The following is a 20,691-nucleotide window of genomic DNA, read 5'->3' as shown; positions in this document are numbered from 1 at the left end:
TCAAGTTACCATGTAACCCTTAGGCAATGAGCAATTGTGATCAACGTATTATTATATAGTAAAGTCTGGTTTGTATCAGCAGTGTTGCCATTGACAAAAACTGCAATCACGAGCATTCTTAGAATGGTGTTTAAATTTTTGTGGGGTTCTGGATGTGACTGGTTGTGATGGGAGGTAGTGACGTTGCCGTTACATAAGGGAGGGTTAGGGTAGTTGGACTTGTGAAGGCGCATAAAATGTTTGTTCATTAAGAGAGAAGTGATGCGTGTAGGTGGATGGAGGGGGGGCAGCTAGATAAGGTACATGATCACCTGAGGAGATGGTACGGGGGAGCGAAGATGAAGGAATGTGAAATGGTGTTATGGGCGTTAGTGTTAGCTAGGGAACCGGGGAAAGTAAGGGTGGGAATTTTGTGTAAAATCTTAGTTGGGAGAGTAGTGGTGCCAGTAGAAAGGATTTACCCTATGTATGCGTGGGACGAAATATGGAGAAGATTTAGCAAATTAAGGATAAGACCTAGGGCGCATGAGGTTATGTAACGCTTCCTGCAAAGCATTTTGCCGTCGGGAGCGATGCTCAGGAATAGGCGGGTCGTGGAGGGTGGGGGGTGCCGCATCTGTGGTGGTGAGGAGACTGCATATCATATGGTCTATTTTTGTACAGGATTGAAGATGTCAGGGGATGGATGAGTAGGGTAGTAGCAAGGGTGGGAGGTCAAGGGGTGTCGGTATTGCAGGCACTATGTCTTGATATGGGCAGGGTGGATGAGGGTGCAGCAAGGACTTTAGCATATATAATAGTGGATTATGTATACATCTCGTTGAGTATGAGGGGAAAAGGGACGGGGGGAAAGTGAGGCGAAGGGTATTAGCGGTGACGTTTTATCGAACATGGTGCAGCAATATGGACATATACGGGAAAGGAAAGGGAGGGAGGCTTTTTCGGAGGGTTATAGAGGGCAAAACAATAGGAGAATTATTGGCGTTATAAATGAGTTGAGTAAAATGCAGGGGTGAGTCTGTTGATGCATGAGGAGGGGATGAGTCAATGGTATGCAATGGGTTGGCCTCTTGTGGTGTGAGATGATGGGTGGATGGGCGTGAGTAGAGGTGTACATGTGTAAATGGCTGTGGTAGGTGTGAAAGGAACACTTTTTGATTATTTCCAGTGGGGAAGGTTTTAATGACAGGTGTAAATACATAACCTGTACCACTGTCAAAAGTTATAGGGACATTAAATATTGTAATGTTTGTGATTGTGAGAGAATGATGAGTAAGTCCTTTTATTGATGTCAAGCAGTGTTGCAGGCTAAATGTAGCTCATGTTGAGTCCATGTATATTAGTAATTTTGTTATCCGACCAAGACTGAGTATTTTGAATAGGGGTAGCATCATGCATATGGCCTGAGAAATGCTTTGATTGTGAATTTTTAATGATTATTGTATGTACATGTGTAGAAACTTTGTGTTCATGATAATGCTCATATTATGTCAATGTATTCTGTACTATAATTGGGTTTGGATTAAGTGAATGGGTGAAAACACAACCGGGGTGGGGGAGGCTCCCCACTAGGCTGTGCAAGGGTGGGTTGTGGAATAGGTAGTTTTGGTTTGTGAATGTAGTATGTGTATTTAATGAATTGTGTTGTGTGTTAGCAATGATGTATTACGAGCAACCCAAACCATGACGGGCGGGCGTGGAGTAGATTGTGCAACTTGTCAGTGAATGGCGATGAACTCAGTCAGGTGATAAGTCCTTTACTGAAATATTGATGCATATTGTAAACTTGTTTGATAGAAGAAAAATAGAATCCTGTGTAACCATGTAATATCTAATAGGTGTTGAGGGATAAAAAGAAAGGGGGGGGGGGAGTTGGCATGTGCCAGCACGAAGTTGTACGTGCGGTGTGCATTTCGGAATTAAAAATTTTAAATTCTTTGGTGAAATTGGGATCTGGTGTTATTTTATTTATTTAATGTAATGTACTCTTTCAAGTAAAATATATAAAAAAAATATTTAGATGTGTGAGATACAGGTAGATTAACGAACAATAAATGGTGTAAGTATAGATACGTGAAATACAGGTAAACTAGTTTGTGGTACAGTGAATGTTGTTATAAATACGTGTCAGGGGAACGCCTTCCGCCTGAAAAAAAAAATGGAAAAATAAATAAATGACTCTTGGAATAATAATGAAGAAATTTTTCTAAGGCTTTTCATTAAGATTAAATAAAAATAAAAATTGGCCGACGTGGTTCCAGTATGATGTTGGGGCAAGAGTATATAATGATAAATTAGATACATGTGCAACTCTTGGGTATCTTTATTACCTGGAGTTTACCTGGAGAGAGTTCCGGGGGTCAACGCCCCCGCGGCCCGGTCTGTGACCAGGCCTCCTGGTGGATCAGAGCCTGATCAACCAGGCTGTTGCTGCTGGCTGCACGCAAACCAACGTACGAGCCACAGCCGGGCTGATCAGGAACCGACTTTAGGTGCTTGTCCAGTGCCAGCTTGAAGACTGCCAGGGGTCTGTTGTTAATCCCCCTTGTGTGTGCTGGGAGGCAGTTGAACAGTCTCGGGCCCCTGACACTTATTGTATGGTCTCTTAACGTGCTAGTGACACCCCTGCTTTTCATTGGGGGGATGGTGCATCGTCTGCCAAGTCTTTTGCTTTCGTAGTGAGTGATTTTCGTGTGCAAGTTCGGTACTAGTCCCTCTAGGATTTTCCAGGTGTATATAATCATGTATCTCTCCCTCCTGCGTTCCAGCTGATACATGGCAGCCGCAGCAAGCAACAACAAGGCTGCTCCTATATCTTGCCGTCCCCTGGGCCTATCCAAACTCCAGTGATGGCCAAATTTGCAAGTACTGCTGCAACAACATGCAAGGAACCTATAGTGACATAAAAACTGACGGTGACGACAACGAAATGGACTAAATATGACAAAAGAGGGACCGGCATTCAAGTACCAGACCTGCTGCCAGACGTGAACCAGACATGAGACGTTTTCCACTACAATGAAATAACTGACCTCCATATCAACTGCACCAGTGTTTAACGGGAAGACAACATGGCAGAAAACCTGATTAACTAAATCTCCAAGGAAATGACAAGTCTGTAGGACTTTTTTCTTCAGTGCCAAACGAGGGAAAGAATTGAGCATTTAAACATGGCTGACCGGCATCCAAACAGCCGCTACTGCCAGACGTACAACTAGCGAAGTGAAATTCTCATCTTTACTGACGTTCATCTGTTGACAGTAGCATCATATCTGTACCACCATCATATCACCTGTACCAGTGCTAACGAGAGGGAAACACAGGAGACATCGTCAAATCAACAGTACAAAACTCCAAGGTTATAGGTCGGTTATCCCTCAGTGCCAGTCGTGGGAAAGAAGTGAATAGTTAAACAGTCAAGGTTAATGTTATAGTAGCTGACCTATATTCAGCTGACCAGTGTACAGTGAGAGAATCATAGCAGAAAACGCCAAATATATCTATAAACTCAAGGAAAGTCAGGTTGTAGGTGGTGTTACTCCCCTCAGTGTTTTAAAAATGGCCGAGTCAGCAGACCAGGTCAGGAGTCAACAACACCACACAACCCCCGATAAATGGAATTGAAGGGGATTTGGAAGGATAAAACCATGGATTAAACCTTTCTGATCTACCAGAATGGAAAGGAGTTAGAAGTTAATTGGTGAAGCCAGACTGTGAAGTGAGATGGGAAGGGGAGTGTGTAATAAGGGGTTAACTGTAAGGGTTTTGTGAAATTAAGGGAAAAGTGAGCAGTGAAGAGGGTTTTGAAGAGGAAATTTTACTAGTAATTCAGTGGTGATTGGTAAAGCAGATACTAAGTGTACTAGGGACTGGAAAAGAGAAATAAATATTATTGTATATGAGTAAAAGAGCGAAGAGTGAAAATGGCAGGCATTAGGGGGGTACAGGCTGCCATAATTATATTTATATTTCTTCTTCAATTCCATGAAGAAAAAAATCAGTCATGGGGGCTGGAAAAGGTGAATGGAGTAACAGCGTCCTGGACAGTAAAAGCCCAACAGTTGCCATCCTACCAGAAAAGTAAATGTCACTATCGCTGCAAGGTATGGCAACACCGCATACCGTCTTTCAAAGCATGTGTTGCATCATGCTGCGCTGACCACCTTGTTGTTGATAATGATTTGATGACATCTCCATGAATGGTTGACTTGAGTATACTCCACCGATGCGTTGAAGCAGAGAAAAAATTAAAGAGTGCTTGTAAAAGTCCAAAAAATGAAACTTCAGCGACACAACACTCCGCAGCACATGACCCAACAAGATTAAGAGAATGTGCTGAGCAGGGCACATATTCAGCAAGTGGGTTGATTTGCTTGATACGGGCTTGCAATCCATTATATTTACCCGACATGTTACTTGCATTGTCGTAGCTCTGGCCACGGCAATCCATAATAGAGAGATCATGTTCAAGCAGAGTATCCAGTACTACGTTCATCATTGTTTCTCCATCATGGCCTGAAAGAGGAATGAATTTTATAAAGCGCTCTACAGGCATACCACTGGAGTCGACAAAGCGAACAATGAATGTCAATTGATCTGTATGTGAAATATCTGGTGTTGAATCTACACTTATTGCAAAGTATTTTGCAGTTTTCACAGCTGCTAAGATGTTATTGAGGACCTTCTTAGTCATCAGTTCAATAAATTCATTGCATATAGTAGATGACATGTAAGATACAGTGCCTCTTCCTGCATTCCCAAGGCGTGACACATGATTTGCTAAGAATGGATCGAATTGTGCTAACAGTTTTATGATCCCTAGGAAATTGCCATTGTTTTCCGAACCAAAAACCTCATTTTCTCCACGGAAAGCAAGTCCTCTTAGAGCTAAGAATTTTACAACAGCAACAACTCTTTCTAGAACTTTTCTCCAATAAGTGCGCTCTTTTTCAGTTTGATTTTCCAAATGAGAATCCAATAAGCCTTTTTTCTGTGCACGAAATACACTGGCTAAAATGCAGCTCCTGTGAGTGGTGCTGTTTTCATGTTCCTCGAAACGCTTGGAATTTTTCCAGTCATTGAACCCCTGTGTGAAGGTATTTTCTTTGGTAGAAAATAGCTTACATGCTGAACAGTACACTTTTCCTGAGCTTTCAGAGTATACCATCCATGATCTTTTCACAGTTTCTGAATTTGCAAGCTTCCTATAAAACATAGATGACTTTAAACAACGACGACTTCCATCACCATAAATCCTTGCTGATTTTCTAAAGTCAATGTTCAGAGTTTGACTGAAGTTTTCTGCAATGAAAGCATTATGTAGAGAATCTGGGATTACATTTGGCCATGAGGCAGGATCTTTTAAGACAAATCCTGTGGATGAAATGTCCGTTGAGACATTGAGAGGAGACACAAAAGAAGTAGATGCTGGCTGAGAAATAATGGAGGGAGGGCTTCCTGTATGATCTGACGTATCTGCAGATTCAACTGTACTGGTAACATCAGAAACTGTTTTCGTGAGCATGTCTGTGATCTTTTTGCAGCTTCCTACATCTTTCTTTTTCTGTTCTTCTTGAATTTTCTTCTTTCTTTTCTGTGACCCACTCGCATAAGAATGTCCAACATCACGTTCACGAGATGCCATAATGAGGATGTATCACTGTCTGTAATCATGCAAATACAAATTTTTCATTATCAATTATTATTAATTTTTTAATTATTAATTTTTTTCTGTCAATTGGGGGGATATGGCCCTTGTAGCCCCCTTTCCTCTGGCTGCGCGTCTAAAAATTCAAAACGTTACCAGAATGGAGTCACATACAGAACTTTTACCATATATTAGGTTAGTGATTTGGGCTACGAATATTTTACTAATTCATCCTCCTTGATCTCCAATTTACTTAAACAGAAATCATACTGAGTCCAAGAACAATGCACAATGGTATTTATATTACCATTTTCATAACTAAACTAATCATTATGTGTAATTACTACAGAAAATTGGAGAGGAATCTCCCATACTCACCCATTAGCGGGAAAACACAGCTGTTCTGATGTAAACAAAGGTGTGTTGAGTGTTGCCATCTATGGTTAGGTTTATTTATTTTTATTTTATTTTATTTCATTATTTATTTTTGTTTTGATTAATTTTTAAAAATAAATTTTACTCTCCAAACACTTGAACTTTTTAGGTAGGGACCCCTTTGTACTTGCACCATGTGCGCAGTCTTGGATGAGCCCCTGAACCCCTTGGACCGTGGGGCCCCCTAATGCACGGGGCCCTAGGCAAATGCCTAGTTTGCCTATGCGGTAATCCGGCCCTGGCTGTGTGTTACATTGAGGCAACACCTGCTGTGTGTTACATTGAGGCAACACCTGCTGTGTGTTACATTGAGGCAACACCTGCTGTGTGTTACATTGAGGCAACACCTGCTGTGTGTTACATTGAGGCAACACCTGCTGTGTGTTACATTGAGGGAACACCTGCTGTGTGTTACATTGAGGCAACACCAGAACTCAAGTCCAGCTAACCAGTTTCCTGGAATCCCTTAATAGTGTTTTCTTGTTCACACTCCAGTAGCACGTCAGGTCATAAAAACTACCTGCCTCCAACCAATCCTATCTAACATGTTCACACACACTTGCTGGATATCTGAACCCCCTGCACATAATACCTTCTTCACCCCTCCGTCCATACTTTCCTAAGTTGACCACTACCCCGCCTTCCTGCTATTGCTTCTCTATACGCTTTCCAAGTTATCCAATTTTTTTCTCTTCTCTCTAAATGTCCGAAACACCATAGCAACCTCTAGTTTTAGTAACCCTGCACCTCCTTCTAACCTCCAAGCTACGAATTCCCTGCATGATATTCATATCACACATTGCCCTCAGACACAACATCTTCACTGCCTCCAGTGTCCTTCTTCATGCAACATTCACAACCTTCGTCTCACACTTATATGAATGTCGGCACCACTATTCACCCATATATTCTCCTCTTTGCCTCCATGGATAACATTGTTTTTCTCCATAGACTCCTCAGTGCACCAATCACTTTGTTCCACTCTTCAGTTCTGTGACTCACCCTGCGACAAGTCCACTCCCACATATCCGAAAACATTCACTTCCTCCATACTCCCTCCCTCCAGTCTGATATACAATCTTTTATTACCTAATCATTTTTCATCATCATCACCTTGCTCTTTCCTATGTTTACTTTCAATTTTCTTCTTTTACAAACTCTCTGAAATTTGTCTACCAGCCTTCACAACTTCTCTTCAGAATCTCCAAAAAGCACAGTATCATCAGTAAAAAGCAACTGTCACAACTCCCATTTTGTGTTGAATTCTTTGTCTTGCAATCCCACTCCTCTCCCCAACACCCCTGCTTTACTTCTCGTACAGCTCCATCTATAAATGTATTAAACAACCATGGTGACATCATACATCATTCATCACAACTGTCAGACACTGCAGCATCATGGGATCTTGATAAAAAGAATTCTTCAACACTTGTCCAACCTTAAGACGAAGACCTAATTCGACTAGTGGATGGTACCACTATGACCCCGCCTCCACCTGCTTCACCTCACCTCACTACTTCGACTAGTGGATGGTACCACCATGACCCCGCCTCCACCTGCTTCACCTCACCTCACTACTTCGACTAGTGGATGGTACCACTATGACCCCGCCTCCACCTGCTTCACCTCACCTCACTACTTCGACTAGTGGATGGTACCACTATGACCCCGCCTCCTCCTGCTTCACCTCACCTCACTACTTCGACTAGTGGATGGTACCACTATGACCCCGCCTCCGCCTGCTTCACCTCACTACAGTATATAAGCCACGTCTACGGCCTATGCTGTACATTCTACAAGATTGATGGACTGAGCACATCGACTCCAGGCTGAGGGACTGATTACCTAAAACTCCTCCTCTCCTTACACCTTTCTGCTTTGTATTGGACTGATGAAGCCACTGTGTGGCGAAACGTTTCCTCAATAAAGATTCCCATATGTTGCATAAGTGTCTCAATCTTCATAATACAAGTACATGTGAGCCACACCAGTCCACTAACACCCAGGATGTGACCCACACCAGTCCACTAACACCCAGGATGTGACCCACACCAGTCCACTAACACCCAGGATGTGACCCACACCAGTCCACTAACACCCAGGATGTGACCCACACCAGTCCACTAACACCCAGGATGTGACCCACACCAGTCCACTAACACCCAGGATGTGACCCACACCAGTCCACTAACACCCAGGATGTGACCCACACCAGTCCACTAACACCCAGGATGTGACCCACACCAGTCCACTAACACCCAGGATGTGACCCACACCAGTCCACTAACACCCAGGATGTGACCCACACCAGTCCACTAACACCCAGGATGTGACCCACACCAGTCCACTAACACCCAGGATGTGACCCACACCAGTCCACTAACACCCAGGATGTGACCCACACCAGTCCACTAACACCCAGGATGTGACCCACACCAGTCCACTAACACCCAGGTACCCATTTTATATTAATGGGTGAACAGGGACAACAGGTGTTTATGGAAACATGTTCCTAATGTCTTCCAGCCATAAGGGAGATTCGAGCTCCGGACCTCAGTGTGTGAGTTGAGTGCGCTAGCGACCGAGCTACGGGACAGAACCCATGAATGTTATTCTGCACAGGAAATATAAAAAGCTTGATCCTCCTTCTGTATATCACAAGATAGATACTTTCTTCTCGCAACAAAACTTTTTCATACAGGAGCAGAATTATTCTGGTTGTCTCAATATAAAACACTCGCCCCCGGGTGGGCTCGAACCACCAACCTTTCGGTTAACAGCCGAACGCGCTAACCAATTGTGCCACGGAGGCTTGACCTTAACCTCGTGCACTTACCTAGTAGTGGTTGTCTCTGTGTTATAATGTAACGATGGGCAAGTGTGTACGTTTGCTGCTTGATGATTTTAATGTAAGACGTACACAATGGAAGAGTATTCCTGGGGGCAGCTGATATGGAATGGCAGACACACGTGAGTTGCTGAATCTTTGCAATAAATGGAAATGAATTCTCCTCCAGGTTCAGGGACTGACCACCTCAAATACGATTAATTAATTAAGGTCTGATGGACTGACTACTTCATCTTCATTTCACTACTATTCCTGCTGCCTCCACTGTTGTTCATGTGTCCTAATCATCAATTTTCTTTATGGCTAGTGAGAGACTGTTGAACAGTCTTGGGCCTCGGACACTTACTGTGTTTTCTCTTATTATACTAATTAAGCCTCTAATTTTTGTTTTGTCTGGAAAGTCTTTTCGCTGTCGTAAGGAGTGATTTCTGTGTGCAGATTTATGACGAGTCCCTCTAGGATCTTCCAGATGTAGATAATGATGTATCTCTCTCGCCTGCGCTCCAGTGAATACAAGTCAAGTAACTCCATGTGCACATTGTCCTCTTCGCTTTCGGGCTGAGTGGACGCACGGCGCAAACAGCTCTTGCTTTCTTTGGTGCGCAACTTCCTGTTTTCACCAAGATGGCTGCCAGCTTCCGCAGGAGGAGCAACACCGTGTGTGTTGACCTTGTTAAAGGGGCAATTTACCCTACGAATGCCTCTGTTTTATTACCAACGATTATACAGGACACGTTTGGCATTGAAGTTGAAGACTTACACGGAATAGCACTTAATGGATCATCACGAATCTTCATAAAGTTCTGTACAGTGGAGGCATATGAAAGGACGGTGACTCAGTACCAGGAGAAGAACATCACCGTATCATCTGGTCTGGAGGTACGCCTGCGGGATGCCTCAAAATACTACACCTGGGTGAGGATCCGCAACGTTCCTTTCGAGGCAGACGATGTAGATATCAGAGAGACATTTCAAAGATATGGTGAGGTGCATGATATAACTTTAGTTCGATGGACGGAGGGAATCTATGAAGGGTTGCCGGCTGGATCATACACCGTAAAGATGTCTTTAAGAAGACCTATTCCATCGTATGTTGTCCTGGAGGATTTTAGGACACAGCTGTACGTGACCTACGCGGGACAACGAAAGACGTGTCGCCTGTGCGGCGCTTTTGACCACATGGCGGCCGGATGTGGTAGAGCAGCAGCGCCGCGGCCTTGGGAACGGCAAGTAGCCACGGAGTCTCAGGCGGAACCTCTGCCGAAGAATTTGAGTGCAGCAGGCACAGGTAATTGGGCGGAAGAAGTGGAGGGCGTGTTAGAGAATTGTGTGACACTACCAGTGGCTTCGGATAATCCCCCGCAAGCGGGCCCGGGAGTTGAGCAGCAGCCTGTGGGGGTGGGAGAGACCGGTGATCCACAGGAGTTATCTACGCCCCTACAGGAGATGATTAAGTCTTTCCTGGACGTGCCTGCGGAGGAGAACCCAGCTACAGACAGGAGAATTCTGACGGTTGAGAAGGACTTGATTGAGCAGATTCCAGAGCCTCTGGGGTCAGAGCCTGGCATGTTGCAGTTGATACAGGTGGAAGCAGAGGTGCACAAGGGCAATGGAAATACTGATATGGAAATTGAGGGCACACCTAGAAAGAGGGCTGGAGGCTCGTCGGATGAGGAGGTTATAACACCAGCTCAGCGTACAGGGAAGAAGACGTGGGCAGGAGTGATTAAGAAAGGGCGGGGTAGTGCACAGGGGGGGGGCACAGGCGGGAAAGAGTGCACGAGAAAAGACAGAAGCATCAAAAAGTGGAACAGACAGGACACAGAGACATAGAGGAAAGCCACCCTTTCTGAATCTATAAGTGTCTAACGATAAACGTGAATGGCCTTAGAGCTGACGGTAAACGAGTATGGTTGGAGGATGTTTTGCGGCGTTTTAACATTGATGTGTGTTTTATTCAAGAACACAATTTCAAGTATGGCAGAGAGTTGAGGCTGAACGGTTTTAGGATGTATGTTGGTAGTTCAGGGAAATTAAAGGGTGGGGTGGCAGTGGCAGTTAGGGAGCCCAGCCCATTCCACATGCTCAAGTGGGAAGAGGGAGGGGAGGGGAGGGTGGTGAGGGTGGAAGGGATATGGGGCGAGATTAGAGTATGTTTTCTGGGGATATATATGCCGGCAGATAGTAACATACGGGTTAAGGTGAATTTTGTAAGGGAGGTTTTGCTTTTCTACATGCGGGGTTTACCAATGGTTTCTATAATAGGTGGGGATTGGAATTGTGTAATCAGGAATAAGGATGTGGAACCGAGAGGGGCAGGGTGTGTGCTTGGGGTATTGAGGGATTTGTTGAGGGATGCCCGGGTTTATGACATAGTCAGGGGCGATGGGTGGAAAGTAGAGCACACGTTTATGCGGAGGGGTTATGCTGCCAGGTTGGATCGTATATATATAACTCGAGATATAACAGTAGAACGTGTAATGACGATAGATTTAGGTTTTTCGGACCATCGTGCCATTTTGGCAGAGATGGCATGGGAAGGGATGGTTCGTAGGTATGTGGGTTATTGGAAAATGAATGTGAGGCTACTTCAGGGAGAGGGGGAGGGGTTGTTTTTTAGGGAATGGTGGAAGCAACTATGGGAGGCTCGCAACGAAGAGGAGGATATCTTGGAATGGTGGGAGAAGCACGCTAAATTGCAGATTAGGGAGTATTACCAGCATAGAGGAAGGGATGAGGTGAGGTGGAGGTATGGTTTACAGAAATATTTAGAGGGGCAGCTAAATGATTGTTATGAAGGGGGAGGGGGGGCTAGACATGGAGAAATAGAGGTTTTAAGGGGAAGATTGAGGGATATACAAAATTCTCGTTTTGATGCGATACGTGTGAGGGAAGGTTTAGAGGAGGTTCTATGGGGTGACAAACCGTCAGGATGTGTTTTGAGGAGATTTAGGAATAGGCAACAGATGACCACGATTATGGGATTAGAGGTGTGTAAAGGGGTGGGGGGATATAGGGTGGGGCAGGTACTTAGTACCACCGATGGAATGAGCAATTATGCTGATTATTGGTTTAGGGAGAATTTTAAGCAGAAGGAGGGTGGAGAGAGGGAGGGAGAGATTCTGGGAGAAGGAATTCGAGGTATTTTAGGGGAGGAGGAGAGTGCGGTAATAGAGGGTAGGATCAGTGAGGAGGAGGTGGAGGAGGCGATAATGGGCTTGAGTAGGGGAAAAGCGCCGGGCATTGATGGAATTCCTAATGATTTCTATATTACACATTGGGATTGTATGAAGGAATGTCTGGTCCGGTTGTTTAACTGTATGAAGGAAAGGGGAGTGTTGGGGGAATCGCAGGGCACGGGGGTAGTAGTTTTGGTCTATAAGGGAGGGGGGGGGAGACCTTGGGTGCTTATAGGGCGATCTCCCTCATGTGTGCAGATTATAAAGTTTTTGCGAAGGTTTTAGGTAACCGTATGAAAAAGGTGCTTGACCGAGTCCTACATAGAGGACAGTGTGGGATTCCAGGTCGAAGTATGCGTGAGGGGCATGGAAGAATTAAGGATTTTGTGGAGGGTAGACAACGGGGGGGGGGATCTTGGGGATTGATTGGAAGCAGGCTTATGACAGTGTAGATAGACATATGTTGTGGTGTATTTTAAAAAAACAGGGTTTTGGTGATGAGATTGTGCGCTGGGCGACTACTTTGTATATGCCTGCAACGGTCAGGGTTCAGGTTAATGGGAAGTTAGGGTTGCCAGTGCAGATGGGGATGGGTTTGCGACAGGGTTGCCCATTGTCTCAAATCCTCTTTGCATGCATGCAGGACCCTTTTTATAGGCTTATAGAGGAAGGAGTGTGGGAACAGGGAGAGGTGGGTCCTGGGAGATGTGGTATTGTGGGGTATGTGGATGACACCACAGTTTTGGTAGGAGGGGAAATAGGATTGGGGAATGTGGGACGTATAATAGAGATTTTTGGTGGGGCGACAGGGATGAGGGTTAATGGAGCAAAGTCAAAGTTATTAGAAGTAGGCACGTGGGTGGGGGGGGGTTGGGGGAACAGTATGGGTGGAACGTAGTGGATAGAATTAAGATATGTGGGGTTGTGTATATGGCGGACGCTGGGGAGGCACAGAGAGTAAATTCCAAGGAAGTAGTGAGTAGAGCGATGGGTAGGATGCGCGGGTGGAGGGCTGGGGATGTAACATTGCAGCAGAGAGTGGTGGTAGTAAATACACTTGTGTACAGTAAAGTGTGGGGCGTGGCAGAAATATATCCCCTGAGGTCGTGTGATATTCAGGAACTGGAGAGGGTGGTTTTGAGGTATGTGTGGGGTTATGGGAAGCCATGGCTACGGAAGGAGGTGGTGATGATGGACGTGCGGCAGGGTGGGCTGGGTCTTCTACCTTTGGACACACGAGTGAAGGCAGTGTATGTGAAGCAGCGATACTTGAGGGTGGTAGGGGAGAGGGGTAGAAGGGTGGGAGAGGTCATGAAGGATGTGCGAAAATGGTGGAAGGGAAAGGCACTACTGGAGTGTGAAGATATGGTGCGAAATTTGTTGGCAGTAAGGGAAGCAAAAAAAGTAAGGGTAAGTAGGCTTGGGAGGACAGGTTGGCAGGGTACAGTGATACAGGGAGTAGCTACATACCCAATGTATGATTGGAGGGGCATTTGGGAAGACTTTCGGAAGATCAGATTAAAGCCAAGGGTTCGAGAAGTGGTTTATAGATTCTTTATGGGAATTCTAGCTACAAGGTCAGTGTTATATAGAATGGGTTATGGAGGTGCTGGCACTTGTTTGTATTGTGAGGAAGAGGAGACGGCTTTTCATGCCATATATTTTTGTGAAACCTTGGGTTTTGTAAGGGCATGGTTAGCGAGAGTTCTGGGTATAGTGGCGGGAGGGGGAAGAAACATTTCGACTTTGAGGGCTTTGCATTTTGATGTGGGAGGGGTTTCCAAGGACATTCGGAGGGCAGTGATGTATGTAGTGGCAGATTTTTTGTATGTGTCTTGGTGCATGCGGGAGGGGGGGGTGAATATAGGGTGCGGGCGCTTGCGGCGAGTGTGTATCGTACAGTATGCAGAAATAGGCTACTATATGGGAGGTTGTGGGTAAATAGATTTCCCTTGGGTTATCGTAATCTGTCGGTAGGTGTAATGTTAGGGTTGGGTGTAGTTTAGAGCTGGATTGGGCTGGTTCTCCCTAAACTGGCATTCTTGTTCTTTTTTGAGATTAGTGGAGGATGGAAGGTGGAATAAAAGTGTGTGGTAGTGGAGCATATGGGTGTAAAGTCGTTAGGAATGAGGGGGGGGCGTAGGGGGGGTGAACTGGTGACATTTGGTTAAGAGACAGGGGTTTTATGACTTTCGACGTCAGGTACGAACTTGAGCATGGAAGGGAACGTGAGTTTGTGTTTTTTAATACAGATAGCATGGGGTCAGGGGATGGCAGGGGGTGGCTTTCTGAAGTGTCTTTTGCCAGGTTGGTTTTGTTAATGATTGAGGTAGTACTGCCCGGTACATGTTTTATTAGGAGCCATAAGTTATATTGTGTAACTTAGTGCATGACAGAGTAAGTCTGATATTGCTCTGGAACATTGTTAATAAATATATATATCTTGTTGAACATAATACATAAAAAATGGGAATATGTATTAGTGAGTGAGTTACAATTTCTAGAGTACTGTTAACCATATTAGTTGGTATTTTTCACTTTGTCAAATAATTACTATCTATATATTGTTATAAGTTATTTATGTTAGTTCTTTTTTTATACGTTTTAAGTGAACAAATGTAAGGTGTTGTGACGTCTAGTGCAAGTGGCATTTATCTTGCACTGGGGAAAAGGGGAAGTGTAAAGTAAATATGATTGGATCATAACGAAATGTCATTGGATATATGTACACTGTATTTAGAAGACGGGAAGGATTGTGAGGATTGTCAATATATGTATTAATTCTTATGTAAATTTCATGGAACTCAGGGTGATAATAATGTACACCTATTAGTCGGATGATAAGTATTGATATTATTATGCTTATTGTAATATAATTTGATTGATGAAATGTATAATCTGGTTTTTAGCTTTGGAGTAAAGAGATAAAAAGCATAGGGGATGGGGGATATTTTGTAAGCACAAAGATGAATCAGCAGTATGTATTTAGAAAATGTAACAATTTTATTTATCTGTGGCGGAGACGATAAGGGGTTCTTATATTCCTTTGTTATTGTACCTTAATGTATTTTTAAATTTTAATGACTGATGGAGGTTATGAGTGGTGACGGCAGACAGTTACTAGGCATGTGGGGGGGGGGGTGAAGAGTCAGCGGTAGTGTATTAAATCCACCACCGTGCACGATATTGATTGTTATCATGGGGTATATGAGGGTTAGGGTGTGGATTGGTTTCTTTGGTGGATGTGTGCCATCATGTTCAGACTTTTCTTGTATTATAGTCAGCCTTTTAGATGGCTGGATTGTGTTTATACATGTTGTCAATGATATCCTTAATGCTCTAATAAATGTATAAGAGATGTCAATGAGTATACTCAGGTGAAAGTGGTATGTTTTTCAAGGGGGGGGGAGTGCCAGCATTACTAAGTAGGACTATCGTTTTTATTATAAGACCATTTTTTCACGTGAAGCACAGTACATAAAAGTAGTGTGGAGTGCAGCAGCCAATTCTGATGTCATTATATAAGTGCTTCTTTGGTATTTGTGTAGTCACTGCAGATTATCGTTTTACTGCCTGTATCTTGTTACATATTGATTATGTTCCCATATAATTTTGTACCTGAGTTTAAATAAAATATAAAAAAAAAACTCCATGTGTTCCCAGTAATTAAGGTATTTGACGGAAATTATATGTGCAGTAAAGATTCTCAGTACATTCTCTAGATCTGCAATTTCACCTGCCTTGAATGGAGATGTTAATGTACAGCAGTATTCCAGCCTGGAGAGAACAAGTGATTTAAAAAGATCATCTTTGGCTTGGCATCTGTTTTTCTGAAGGTTTACATTATCCATCCTATCAGTTTCCTCGCAGATGTGACAGTGGCACTGTTGTGATCCTTGAAGATGAGATCCTCTGACATTAACACTCCCAGGTCCTTCTCACTTTTTTCCACTCTATTGTGTGAGTTTGTAGTTCACTCAGTTTTAGCTATTATTGCCTCCAGTTTTCCATAACGGAGTAGTTGAAATTTGCCCTCAGTGAACATACTGTTTTCTGTTGCTCATTGGAAAACTTGGTTTATATCTGCTTGGAGATTTACCGTGTCCTCAGTGGATGACAGTCTCATGCAGATTCAAGTATTGTCTGCAAAGGATAACGAGGTGCTATAATTTACAGCTCTGTCTGAGATGAGGATGGGGGCGAGTACTGTGCCTTGTGGAGCAGAACTTTTCACTGTGGCAGCCTCCGACGTATCTCTGTTTACCACGACTCTTTGTGTTCTATTGGTTAAAAAATGTTGAAGATCCATCTGCCCATTTTGTCACTAACCCCATCAGCACGCATTTTGTGTGCTATTGAACCATGATCGCACTTGCCAAAGGTTTTTGCAAAATCTGTGTATACTACATCTGCATTCTGTTTATCTTCCAATGCATCCGAGACGATATCATAGTGATCCGGTAGTTGAGAGACAAAATGAGCCTGTTCTAAACTTACGCTGCTCTGGACTGTGTAACTATTAGGAATCCCCGAAATCTGCAGATGTCCTCTGAACCAAGATTCCATATTGTCGGTATTTTATACCTTTCTTGCATAACTTGTCAGACACTGCAACATCACTGAATCTTGGTTCAGAGGACATCTACAAGACATTCTTCACGGCTCCTACAACTAACCCATCATGCTTAGCATAACCCATCATGCCCGACATGCTCAGCATAACAAGTGGCTTTCTATGTAGTAGTATGTCATTGTTGTCAGCTAGGACTGTATACCATGTACATGTACTTGTAGTAAATAAAGATATTATTATATTATATTATTTGGGTAGGACCTACTTCCACTGGGAATCCCGCCTACCAGTGACTATGCCCTCGTCTGCTTCAAGTCCCTATCCACTGACACCTATATAACCTCCAGTCTCTTTGCCTTTGCTCCAGATTCTTTACCACCACGGTGCTCTCAACACCAACTCCAAGGCTGAAGGACTGATTACCTCATCTTTTGTATATAGTTCTACTGTCTTCTAAGTATGTCCTAGAATCTGTATTGATAAAGCCACTGGATGGCGAAACGTCTACAATGAAGATATCCAGATGCTGCACATGTGTCTTAACTTTCATCTTGTCGGTATCGTATACCTGTCTTACACAGCTGCAGGGATGTAGGTCTCTGGTCTTGTATAAGGCACAACACCACCTGCTGGGCTGAGATAGGAGTAGTTGAGTGGGTGACGTGTGAGTGTGTTCACCAGTTCAGAGATCCCTGCTGGTTTGATCCGAGAACAGGTCTCTAAACAGGTGGTCCTGTCTGTCAAGTTCCTTTTTCTTCCGACACTTGTCCTCCTGATGTCCTTTCTTGTGGCAGTAATTTCTCTCTCTCTCTCTCTCTCTCTCTCTCTCTCTCTCTCTCTCTCTCTCTCTCTCTCTCTCTCTCTCTCTCGAGTTTACTTCTTTTCTTCTGTTTTCCTAAGGGAAATATACCTTGAGCATACTTCAGCTGCCAGAAAGTTGATCCTCTCAAGGCACTGGTTTGGATCCATGTTATTTTCAACATCTTTCCAACATGTTACATGTTGATGTTCTTGTTGAAGTTGAATTTAGTGAAAGCACTCTAGTATCAGTATGTATTTCGATGGTCAGGACTCCTGCACATGTTAATCTGGACTTCGATTAGACTGTGATCCGAATTAGTTGTTTTTGATATGGTTATGTTTCTCACCAGGTGCACATTATTTAGGAAAAAAAGGTCAGGTGTGTTTTCCAGTCTTGTAGGCTCCACTATCACTTGTCTTAGGTTGCATTTATTGCAGAGATTCAGCAACCCACGTGTATGAGACTTTTCATTTGTGGTGCTATAACATTATTATCTAGATTTTTCCATTGTGTACGTCTTACACTAAAATCATCAAGCAGCAAACGTACACACTTGCCCATCGTTACATTATAACACAGAGACAACCACTACTAGGTAAGTGCACAAGGTTAAAGTCAAGCCTCCGTGGCACAATTGGTTAGCGCGTTCGGCTGTTAACCGAAAGGTTGGTGGTTCGAGCCCACCCGGGGGCGAATGATTTTATGGACACAACAAGAATAATTCTGCTCCTGTATGCTGCGAGAGAAAAGTATGTCTTGTGGTTTCTCAGAAGGAGGATCAAGCTTTTAATATTTCCTGTGCTGAATAACATTCATGGATCATGCGCTTCACCTAATTAAAATAGTCCAGTCCAGCAATGTTTCTTCATGACTGCATGAGATGGAGCTTCCCAGTTACTCGTAATCGTTCTTGTATTTGCGCTGGACTTACCTTCTAAAGTGTTCCGGGAGCCTCCGGGAGCCTCCGGGAGCCTCCGGGAGCTACTGACGCAGTTGAAAAAACACAATATTACGTGGAAGTCAAGATATTATGGACAGTTGTAGACACTTGCAATATTCATCAAAGGTTTATAATCAACTCTTGTCTCTGTGCTTCAGTACTATTGTAAAGACAATGACAGACTAGAGATTATCATTATTGTACACCATGGGAACCTTGACACAGCTCCAGTGGTAAAACACAAGATAAATTCATAGGTTTAGAACAGGTCATTCTTGCCTCTCGCAACTACGGGATCACTATGATACGGTCTTGGATGCACTGGAAGATAAGTAGAATGTACACAGATTTTGCAAAAGCCTTTGACAAGTGTGATCATGGTTTAATAGCACACAAAATGCGTGCTAAAGCGATAAGTGGCAAAATGGGCAGATGGATGTTCAACATTTTTTAACCAATAGATCACAAAGAGTTGTGGTAAACAGAGTTACGTTGGCGGCTGCCACTGTGAAAAGTTCTGCTCCACAAGGCACAGTACTCTCCCCATCCTCATATCAGACAGAGCTGTAAATTATAGCACCGAGTTATCCTTTGCAGACTATACTAGAATCTGCATGAGACTGTCGTCTATTGAGGGCACGATAATTTTCTCCAAGCAGATATAAACCAAGTTTTCCAATGAGCAACGGACAACAATATGTTCACTGAGGGCAAATTTCAACTACCGTTATCGAAGACTGGAGGAAATAATAGCTAGAATTGAATGAACTACAAATTCACACAATACAGTGGAAAAAATAGTATGAAGGACCTGGGAGTGTTAATGTCAGAGGATCTCATCTTCAAGGATCACAACAGTGCCACTGTCACATCTGCGAGGGAACTGATAGGATGGATAATGAAAACCTTCAGAAAAACAGATGCCAAGCCAAACATGATCCTTTTTAAATCACTTGTTCTCTCCAGGCTGGAATACTGCTGTACATTAACATCTCCATTCAAGGCAGGTGAAATTGCACATCTAGAGAATGTACTGAGAATCTTTGCTGCACATATAATTTCCGTCAAATACCTTAATTACTGGGAACACATGGAGTTACTTGACTTGTATTCACTGGAGCGCAGGCGAGAGAGATACATCATTATCTACATCTGGAAGATCCTAGCAGGACTCGTCATAAATCTGCACACAGAAATCACCCCTTACAATAGCGAAAAGACTTTCCAGACTAACAAAAATTAGAGGCTTAATTAGTATAATAAGAGAAAACACAGTAAGTGTCCGAGGCCCAAGACTGTTCAACAGTCTCCAACCAGCCACAAAGAAAATTGATGATTAGGACACATGAGCAACAGTTAGGTATTTTTATTGTTGAACCGTATCGCGTCCAGAGTAGGCTGTGGAGAAATTTTCTCCAGGAGAGGGGGATATCAGCCCCTTGCAGCCCTTTCAGCCCCCTACAAATTTATTTAACCATAATTTGGTGAGGTAAATTATGCCATACATAGGCTTCTTCAGTCAAGTATGGAGGCAGCAGGAACTGTAGTGAAATGAGGGTCCATCGACCTTAAAGAACTAGTTCTTGTGGTGGTCAGTCCCTGAACCTGGAGGAGATTTCATTTCCATTTATTGCAAAGATTCAGCAACTCACGTGTGTCTGCCATTCCATATCAGCTGTCCTCAGGAATACTCTTCCATTGTGTACGTCTTACATTAAAATGATCAAGCAGCAAACGTACACACTTGCCCATCGTTACATTATAACACAGAGACAACCACTACTAGGTAAGTGCACGAGGTTAAGGCCAAGCCTCCGTGGCACAATTGGTTAGCGCGTTCGGCTGTTAACCGAAAGGTTGGTGGTTCGAGCCCACCCGGGGGTGAATGATTTTATGGACACAACAAGAATAATTCTGCTCCTGTATGAGAAAGTTTTCTTGCGAGAAGAAAGTATCTATCTTGTGATATACAGAAGGAGGCTCAAGCTTTTTATATCTCCTGTACTGAATAACATTACTTGTTGCCCTCTACTATCTCTGTTTGTTTGTTGATCAATTGATTAGCCATTACTCGCAACTTTATTTTGAATATTGTCTTTTAAACATATCCCTGAGGTATCCAGGTAATAACTGCTGTTTTTAACCCTAATTCTGCAGCCTGATTGTTTCCCACAAATACCCATACCTCTATAATCTATCAGTTTAAATTCCTAGACAAGTCATCAATTCAATTGGCTAATGCAACCACTCCATCCCCAGAGAGATGA

At 43.5% G+C, this 20,691-nt stretch overlaps 3 non-coding genes across 3 annotated transcripts; 2 read left to right on the top strand and 1 right to left on the bottom strand.

Moving 5' to 3' along the window:
- Window positions 1-8,820: 8,820 nt before the first annotated feature.
- Window positions 8,821-8,894, bottom strand: TRNAN-GUU (transfer RNA asparagine (anticodon GUU)). The gene has a single exon. It is a non-coding gene; the product is annotated as a tRNA-Asn (tRNA).
- Window positions 8,895-18,103: 9,209 nt separating this feature from the next.
- TRNAN-GUU (transfer RNA asparagine (anticodon GUU)) lies at window positions 18,104-18,177 on the top strand. The gene has a single exon. It is a non-coding gene; the product is annotated as a tRNA-Asn (tRNA).
- A 2,057-nt stretch (window positions 18,178-20,234) lies between these two features.
- TRNAN-GUU (transfer RNA asparagine (anticodon GUU)) lies at window positions 20,235-20,308 on the top strand. Its single transcript has one exon. It is a non-coding gene; the product is annotated as a tRNA-Asn (tRNA).
- Window positions 20,309-20,691: the final 383 nt, after the last annotated feature.

The sequence above is a fragment of the Cherax quadricarinatus genome, unplaced genomic scaffold, assembly GCF_038502225.1.
Source record: "Cherax quadricarinatus isolate ZL_2023a unplaced genomic scaffold, ASM3850222v1 Contig31, whole genome shotgun sequence".
Taxonomy (NCBI): domain Eukaryota; kingdom Metazoa; phylum Arthropoda; class Malacostraca; order Decapoda; family Parastacidae; genus Cherax; species Cherax quadricarinatus.
The sequence above is the reverse complement of the archived record's forward strand: the minus strand, read 5'-3'. Positions and strand labels throughout refer to the sequence as shown.